The sequence below is a fragment of the Odocoileus virginianus genome, chromosome 33 (genome assembly GCF_023699985.2).
Source record: "Odocoileus virginianus isolate 20LAN1187 ecotype Illinois chromosome 33, Ovbor_1.2, whole genome shotgun sequence".
NCBI classification, from domain to species: domain Eukaryota; kingdom Metazoa; phylum Chordata; class Mammalia; order Artiodactyla; family Cervidae; genus Odocoileus; species Odocoileus virginianus.
In genome coordinates, this window is record NC_069706.1 from 852,993 (window position 1) to 862,254 (window position 9,262).

The following is a 9,262-nucleotide window of genomic DNA, read 5'->3' on the forward strand; positions in this document are numbered from 1 at the left end:
TTCTGTCTTCGGCTACAAAACATATTAGATATATTAACAATTTATTAAGTTTATTTGTTTCCAAACTGAATTTGTGTCGGAGAAATTGAACTTCAGAAGTGCTAGGACTGCCCAGCACCCTTTTCCGCAGCAGCGTTCAGACAGCGATCTGAGGCTGCACTGGGGTCAGCAAGTCTCTGAGGCCCCAGGGCGCCCGGACAGACTCTGCACACCCAGAATAAACTCCTTGCACACCCAGAGACAGGATGCTCCCTTCCCCACAGGGGAGATCTGCAGGGCAACCCAGACTGATCCTCCCTGAGTCAGCCCCTGCTTGGCCCTTCCTGACTGGGCCAGTCTCGGGTAAGCTGAGGTGAGAGGAGGCAGAGATGGAGGAGGAGGAGGGCCAGACGATGACCAGCTAACAGGAGCTTGGAAAGCACCTGCCCCTGCTCTGCCGGCTCAGTGTCTGCTGTCCCGGGTGCAGTGGGGCCCTGAGTCACAGGCAGGGCAGCACGGCCAGGAGGCGACCTGGCCTGGGCTGGGACCCGGGCTGCGGAGACGCAGAAGCTGGAGCAGCTCTTCAAGGATGTGGTCCCAGCGCCTGTGCAAGCTCCTAGAAGGGAGGGCGAAATCCCTGGGAGGGAGCAATGTAGTTGGTAGGAAGGGGAAGCCCCTGGTAAGAAGGGGAAGCCCCTGGTAGGAAGGGGGAGTCCAAGGTAGGAAGGGGAAGCCCCTGGTAGGAAAGGGCACCCCTGGTAGGAAGGGGAAGCTCCTGGAATGAAGGGGGAAGCCTCTGGTAGGACACTAAAGGTCCCTGGAAGAAAGATGGAAGGCCCTGGTAGGAAGGAGGAAGCTTCTAGTAGGTAGGAAGAATCCCTTGGTCAGAAGCAGGAAGCCCCTGGGCAGGAAGAGGAAGCCCTTGGTAGGATGGGGGAAACCTCTAATAGGAAAGGGGAAGCCCCTGGTACAAAGTGGGAAACCCCTGTGAGGGAAGGGGAAGCCCCTGGTAGCAAAGGAGAAGACCCTGGAAGAAGGGGAATTCCATGCTAAAAGGGGGGAGTTGCTGGTTAGGAGGATGAAGCCCCTAGTGGGAAGGGGGATATCCCTGACACAAAGGGGAAGACCCTGTTAGGGTGCTGAAGTCCCTGGAGAAAAGATGAAAGCCACTAGTAGGAAGGGGGAAACCCCCATTGGGATTTGGGGTTGCAAAACTACACAGAAGAACTACACCAAAAAGATGAATGATCCAGATAACCATGATCGTATGATCACTCATCTACAGCCAGACACCCTGGAATGTGAAGTCAAGTGGGCCTTAGGAGCATCACTAGGAATGAAGCTAGTGGAGGTGTTGGAATTCCAGCTGAGCTTTTTCAGATCCTAAATGATGATGCTGTGAAAATGCTGCACCCAAGATACCAGCAAATTTGGAAAACAGCAGTGGCAACAGGAATGGAAAAAATCAGTTTTTCATTCCATCCCCAAAGAAGGCCAATACCAAAGAATATTCAAACTACTGCACAATTGCACTCATTTCCAATGCTAGCAAAGTAATGCTCAAAATTCTTCAAGTCAGGATTCAGCAGTATATGAACCAAGAACTTCCAGATGTTCAAGCAGGATTAAGAAAAGGCAGAGGAACCAGATTGGCAACATCCATAGGATCATAGAGAAAGCTAGATAATTCCAGAAAAGCATCTACTTTTGCTTCCTTGATTATCTAAAGCCTTTGACTGTGTGAATCACAACAAATTGTTGAAAATTCTCAAAGAGATGGGAATACCAGACCACCTTACTTGCCTCCTGAGAAATCTGTATGCAGGTCAAGAATCAACAGTTAGAACTGGACATGAACATGGAACAACGGACTGGTTCCAAATTGGGGAAGTAGTATATAAAGGCTGTATACTGTCACCCTGCTTATTTGACTTATATCTAGAGTAAATGATGCGAAATGCCAGACGGATGTAGCACAAGATGGAAATAAAGATTTATGGGAGAAATATCAATCGCTTCAGATATGCACATGACACCACCCTAATGGTAGAAAGTGAAGAGGAACTAAAGAGCCTCGTGATGAAGGTGAAAGAGTGAAAAAGCTGGCTTAAAACTCAACATTCTGGAGAAGGAAATGGCAACCCACTCCAGTATTCTTGCCTGGAAAAGTCCATGGACAGAGGATCCTGGCGGGCTGCAGTCCATGGGGTTATATGACTGAACATGTGTGCACGAGGGTGGAGGGAGATGGGCTGGTAGCAATAAAGTGGTAGAACTAAAAAAAAAAAAAATCAAAAAAGATCATGGCATCTGTTCCCATCACTTCATGGAAAATAGATGGGGAAACAGTGATAAGACTTTTATTTTCTTGGGCTCCAAGATCACTGCAGACGGTGACTGCAGCCATGAAATTAAAAGATGCTTGCTCCTTGGAAGAAAAGCTATGACAAACCTAGACACTTATTAAATGGCAGAGACAATACTTTGCCTGGGTGGCAGGGGGAACCCCCTGAGATGGACAGGTAGCCCCTAGTTGGGAGGCAGGTGGTAAGAATACACAGAAGAACTATGCAAAATAGATGTTAATGACCTGGATAACCATGATGGTGTGATCACTCACCTAGAGTCAGATACCCTGGAGTGCGAAGTCAAGTGGGTCTTGGGAAACATCACTAGGAACAAAGCTAGTGGAGGTGATGGAATTCCTGCTGAGCTATTTCAAATACCTAAAGATGATGCTCTTAAAGTGCTGCACTCAAGATGCCAGCAAAATTGGAAAACTGAGCAGTGGCCACAGGACTGAAAAGGGTCAGTTTTCATTCCAGTCCCAAAGAAGGGCAACACCAGTTTGGACTATAAAGAAAGCTGAGCCCTGAGGAATTGATGTTTTTGAACTTTGGTGCTAAAGAAGACTCTTGAGAGTCCCTTGGACTGCAAGAAGATCCAATCAGTCCACCCTAAAGAAGATCAGTTTTGAATGTTCATTGTAAGGACTGATGCTGAAGCTGAAGGTCCAATACTTTGGCCACCTGAGGCGAAGAACTGACTCATTTGAAAAGACCCTGATGCTGGGAAAGATTGATGGCAGGAGGAGAGGGGGATGACAGAGGATGAGATAGTTGGATGGTATCACCGACTCAATGGACATGAGTTTGAGCAAACTCTGGGAGAAAGTGAAGGACAGGGAAGTCTGGAGTGCTGCAGTCCATGGGGTCACAAAGGGTCAGACACAACTGAGCGACTGAGCAACAAGCCCCCAGTTGGGAGGAGGCGTCCCTGCAGGAATGCTCGGACCCTCTGTGCTCAGTGTCCTGTTTATGCACTTGGGGTCCGATGGGTCAGCTGAAACCCTGAGCTGCATGGGCTGGGTTTCCAGACCACAGGGGCCTTGGAGGGCGCTCTGCCTGAACTCAACCCCTTGGTTAGGGACCCAAACACGGGAGGGCAGGGCCAGGTTCACCCCGGCCACAGCTGGAGTTTCGGGTCATGTGTGGGGGCTCGGGTGCAGCCATCAGCCATGTCCCTGTGTGGGTGACGGTTAGGATGGCTGCCCCGCAGGACCCTGGGGAGGGTACCCTGTCCACTCCCCACCCCCGAGCTTCCAGAGGATGCCCAGCCTGGAGGCCTCAGAGCACGGACCCAGGTCCTCAGGCAGGTGCCCTGCCCCCTCCATCTGCTTGCCAAGAGCCTGGCCCACAAGGCTGGGGGCTGCCGCCCCGCCCCTCACCGGGCTGACGCAGAGTCCGTCCCTCTGGAACGGCTGTGACCCATGCCTTGTCACCGTCCCCAGGGCCTCCTGCTGGCTCCAGCCTGGCTCACCTCTGCCCAAGCACCACCAGCTCTGTCCCGCCGGAAGTTCCCAGATGGGGAGCTGGGGGCCTGTGTCTCCTCGAGAGGCCCAGGTGGCCGTGAGGGACCCAAGGTCACTCCACTCAGCCAGAGGCTGAGACGCAGCCATCTGGTCTCCTTGGCTCCCCCTCGCCCCCCCACTGTGCCACCTGGAATGTCAGCTCAAGGAGCCGCTGGCCTCCAGACAGAACAGCGTCCACCCCCCCCCCCCCCCCCCGCCTGGCTCTCCCGGGGCCAGAGGAACATTTTCATAACGAGAGGATTTGAAGTGGCTCAGACAGCCCTGAGCCCGGCCTTGGCACAGTCCGTGGATGTGGGGATCTGGGAGCAGGGAGGGGCCCACATGCAGGACAGGGGGAAGGCCAGGCCCCGCCTCCAGGGGAAGAGCTCAGGAGGGCTTCCTGGAGGAAGTGTCCCCTCAGCGAGGCTTGGCAGGCACCCCCAAGGCTGTGGTCTGACCTCCGAGGAGGCAGTGGAGCCTCTTCCCTCGGGGATATGAGGCCCAGGACCGGAAGAGAGACAGGAGACGTGAGCCTGGGCAGGCAGGCCGACCAGGAGCAAGGCTGGCCCCGGCCGAGCTGGGCTCTGAGCCACGTCCCCCACCCAGGCGGCTGGGTGGACGACAGAGAGGCTGATGGGCTGACAATGGGCCCCGGGCAGCGGGGCAGGCAGGGGCTGAGGGCCGCGGGCGCTGCCCTGTCCATGCCTCCTCAGGGAAGGTTCCACCTGCAGGACCCAGTTCACCTGCCTGAAGGCGGGGGCTGTGTGTGGCTGCTGCAGGCACCTTGGCCGGGTCACCCCGCAGGCTGTGTGGCCGGGAGCCATCCTGTGACCCTGCCTCTGTTTCCCCATCTGTGAAATGGGGGTGCGGGCGGTCTCCCCATCTGGTGAGTGAGGACGGAGGGAGGTATGTGTGTGCAGCTCCTGGGTGGCTGTCCCCTCGTCTGGGCGACCTGAGCCCCCAGCCTGGTTCCCACCCTCAGGTGTTTCCCAGGCGAGGTCTCTGCCGTCTGAGTGGAGAGGTGGCCGCGGGTGGGCTCAAGGGCTGGGAGGGCCTGAAACCAGCGATCCTGGAACACAAGTCACATGGATGTCTCACTCTTGATGGAGGAGGAGGAATCTCCGGATGCAGAATAAACAGTGCTTATTAAAGTGGCTTCACAGAGAAGCTTCTGACCTAGGACCTGGAGCAGGACAGAGCTTGGGACACAAGGAACGAGACACCCGCCTGCAAAGCAGGGGGCCATGGCTCCTCTGGCCAGCCAGCCAGCTGGGAGAGCCACCCTCAGGCCTTGTCCCCATCTGTAAGTCACAGTTATGAGCCACCATGGGAAGTAAGCACCGCACCCGCCAGGCACAGAGCAAACGCTGCCTGAGCATATCACTCATGTCACTGCTGCTTTACTGTGACCCTGATGCCGGGAAAGACTGAGGGCAGGAGGAGAAGGGGGTGACAGGATGAGATGGTTGGATGGCATCACCGACTCAATGGACATGAGCTTAAGCAAGCTCTGGGAGGTGGTGAAGGACAGGGAGGCCTGGCGTGCTGCCGTCCACGGGGTCGCGGAGTCGGGCACGACTGAGCCACTGAACACACCACACAGAGCACTCGCCGTGTTCACCATTTAAAGAGTCCAAGTTGGCAGCATCTATTACATTCACCTAGTTCCGGAACTTTCTCGTCGCCCCATCCCTATTAGCACTCACTCCCGGCCCCTCACCCAGCCCCTGGCACCCCCCACTCCACATTCTGTCTGTGGGTCTCCAGGTTCTGGGTGTTTCCTGTGAATGGAAACACAGATGTTTGTCCTTTGACATCTGGCTCCTTTTCCTGCACAGTTTCAAGGTTCATCCAGGCTGTGGCCTGTGTTCATGCTTCACTCCTTTTCATGGCTGAGTAATATTCTGCCACGTGGATTATCCTCATCGCTGGTGGGCATTTGGATTGTTTCCACCTTTAAGCTGTTGCGAACATGGGTTTCAGGCTTTTAGTTGAACACTACTTTCAATTCTTTAGGGTATGTTATTGTTTTTATTACCCAGATGCCACCTGAAAGTAATAAAAATCTGATGGGCTGCCCGCCACCATCACACCCCCGTGAGTTTGAAACCCAGCACAGGTGGGGCTGTCACGTGGGCCCAGCCAGTCGGGTCGGTTCTTCCGGAAGTGGTTGGGCATGTGACATGAAGAGATGCTCCTGCACTCAACATGGCACTTCCAGCCCCCAAAATCCAGTCCCAGGAAAGATTGCAACTAAGAGGGAAGCTTTAAACAGAAGTAAAAAGTCACCTGTACCAAGCTGCACAGTGATGGAGTTTATAATCAGAACAAAGCAGAAAGAAGCGGTGTATCCAACAGTCAGATCGCTGCAGCGACAAGGAAGACACAAGCATGTCCTTGAAGGACACAAGCGTCTGGGATCTGGACGCAGATGAGTGAGGCCTGAGACGTGTCCACGGAACAGAGAGCGCTGAGACACAGGCAAGCTTTAATCCTAGCCCGGGGCAGCACGGCTGTGCTTCTCACACGGAGGGAGCTCCCCATCTGTGGAGGAGTTCAAGCAGTCAGGTGTGGGGATGTGGGGTTGAAGCCTGGAACCAGAATGGACAGGCCCTCTGTGACACCTCAGGGCACTCTGACTGCCCACTGCAAGGACACTAGTGCGGAGTAGGCACAGGAGCCGGACCTGGAGTCCGTCTCCAGGGGCTGGACAGAGGCGGCAGCACCAAGGGGGGGCCCGCCCTGATCCCCACGGCCCTCCATCCATGGTCCAGCTCACCTGGACCCCATCTGCCTGCCCCGCGGAATGGCAGAAGGACGGGTGTGGCTGGGGGACACTGCTTCTCAGCGGGGGACCTGCCGCCTCTGAGGTCGGGGTGGGCCCGGTGCACAGGAGCCTGGACAACAGGGGTCTTCTCCTCATGGCTGGAGCCAGACCCCAAGTCCCGTCTCTGCACGGGGTAGCTCGGGAGAGGCCCCAGCATCCCCTGGAAGCTGGGTGAAGCCCTGTGCTCTGCTCAATAACACAGGAGCAGAAGTGACCCAAGTCACTCATGGGCAGAGAGTCAAAGAGCTGGTGCTGGTTCTCCTTCTGCCCTGACCCTACTGGGTGGCCACTGGCATGTCCCTGAGCAAGGATGGTGTGGGGCAAGCCCTGGACAGCCCGCCAGGGACCGAAATGCCTTTGCTGTGGGAAGTCACCACGATGACCAGAGCTGTCACTGTAGCAAAACCAGGACCTGGGTCACCCCAGGCTTCAGCACCCATCCTGGGATGCTCTCCACCCCGCTTCCTGCAGACTCACCCCTCCTGCAGGAAGTCTGCTCTGATTGCCTCCTGCAGTCTGAATTGACTCAGGAGCTCCTCCGTCCTCTCCAGCAGTCCAGAGTCAGGGCCACACCCAGTATTCACAAACTTTTGCTTGAGTAAAAGGAACTCAGACTCGGCTAAGGAAACAAGAAACCAGCTTGAGGTGTGTGTAAGGAGAGAGGAGATGCTCCAGAGGCAGAGAGTGTACAAAGGGGTCCGATGGGCAACTCACAACACTCTTAGGTTTGAGCCACCTCCTGCCCACCAGCTAAACATCAGTTCAGTTCAGCCGCTCAGCCCTGTCCGACTCTTTGCAACCCTGTGGACTGCTGCACGCCAGGCTTCCCTGTCCATCACCAACTCCTGGAGTTTACTCAAACTCATGTCCATTGAGTCCGTGATGCCATCCAACCACCTCATCCTCTGTCATCCCCTTCTCCTCCTGCCTTCAATCTTTCCCAGCATCAGGGTCTTTTCTAATGAGTTGGTTCTTTGCATCAGGTGGCCAAAGCATTGGAGCTTCAGCTTCAATATAACCAGCATTAACATCACTTGCATTAAAAAGACAAATCCAACAGTAATGAGCAAACCAGACAAAAATTGCCCTACCCACTAGGATTTCCGAGGCCCCTGGTGGACATTAGCCAGTAGGTTTCAAGGCTGACAAACCAAATGTCATCTGGGGTCACATTAAAAGATGTATATGTTCCCAAATGAGGGAGGTTATCATCCTACTACCTCACTCAGCTCTGGCCACACGTGTGGGAGATTGGAAGAGACTATTCTGGGGCTGAGGCTCTTGGCTAAGTCCAGGGAAGAGTAGCCAGCGAGGGCAGGATTGACACCACCTCCCCCAGGGGAAGGGTCTCTGGAAGCACAACTTTGAGAAGAGGGTTCAAAGGATGGCTGAGCATCAACAACTGCCCCCTACCCTGCTACATGTAATTCTGCCCTTAAAGTCTTGTTGTGCATGGACCCACCTTCTAACAGTGCCTTGAAGGTGTTCCTTGGGGTCTGACCCCCATGTGTGTCCTTCACACCCCTCACTCTGGGGAACCTGCTGACCCAGCTGTAGACTCTTTAGGCCCGCTGGGGGGTGGCTGTGTGTGCTGAGTGGGCTCCTAAGCTGACTCAGTCATCCTCGACCCACCTCCTGCCTCCCAGTCCAAGAGTTTCTGCAAGAACAGCCAAATCCCTGACTTATCAGCTCAGCTTTATCTCCAAAACCTCCTACAATTTCCCAGAGAACAAAATTAAATACAGGATTTAGGGGAGATTTAGCGTCTGCGTGAGCAGGGCCAGAAACAGGCTGACATGACGAGGCCGCTGATGGCCAGAGGCCGAGGGCGGGCGGGCAGCGAGGCTGCCCAGCTCAGCCTCCACCTGGCTGTGCTCAGCGGCCACGTGCAGAGTCACAGGCCCCTGAACCCGTGTTCCCCTTCTACACCGCCCCCACCTCATCACCCTAGAGAGCCTTCCAGAACTCCACAGAGGTTCCATCACCTGGGCCTCGACATCCGGCGTGGATGTTAGGGGCGGACACACGCATGGTCCAGGGCAGGATTCAACGTATCTCCCACCCAGTCCTTTCCCGGGCGAGGAAGCTGAGGATGGGGGAGGTGAGGGCATCTCCGGATCACAGAGCCCAGTCAGCAGTGCGGCTGGGAGTGGCCTCAGGGAGGCTCCTGGGGGGTCCCTGAGCTCGTAGCATCCCCAGGGACACCCCTGCACATGGCTTGGAGAGCTGCCCATGTGCCCTCACAGACGTGCCAGGGGTGGGTTGAGGGGTGACAAGGGGTCTGGGGTCTGGACCCTGGCTCACCACGGCTCTGTCCCTGTGATAAGCCATGCCCCTGAGCATCATGGGACTGTGCCCCTGAGCATCATGGGACTGTGCCCCCAAGCATCATGGGACCGTGCCCCTGAGCATCATGGGACTATGAGTCCTGAAGATTCTCGGAAGCTCAGGGTGGTCTCAGGGACCCGGACTTGCAGCAGGGTCAGGAGTGAGGGCCTTAGGGTGGTCCTTAACTTGGCAGTCCCCTACAGGCTGACGGGTGGAAGCCGGTGGGCCTGGCAGGGAGCCTGGGGGCAGGGAGGGGCGCCCGTCTGGCCTGCCGGCCC

At 55.6% G+C, this 9,262-nt stretch overlaps 1 long non-coding RNA gene across 1 annotated transcript; it reads right to left on the reverse strand.

Moving 5' to 3' along the window:
- Nucleotides 1-5,439: 5,439 nt before the first annotated feature.
- LOC139032789 (uncharacterized) lies at nt 5,440-8,990 on the reverse strand. The gene is made up of 3 exons (XR_011485395.1): nt 8,642-8,990; nt 7,134-7,275; nt 5,440-6,373 (listed from the first exon to the last, which is right to left on the reverse strand). It is a non-coding gene; the product is annotated as an uncharacterized lncRNA (long non-coding RNA).
- Between the last annotated feature and the right edge of the window lie 272 nt (nt 8,991-9,262).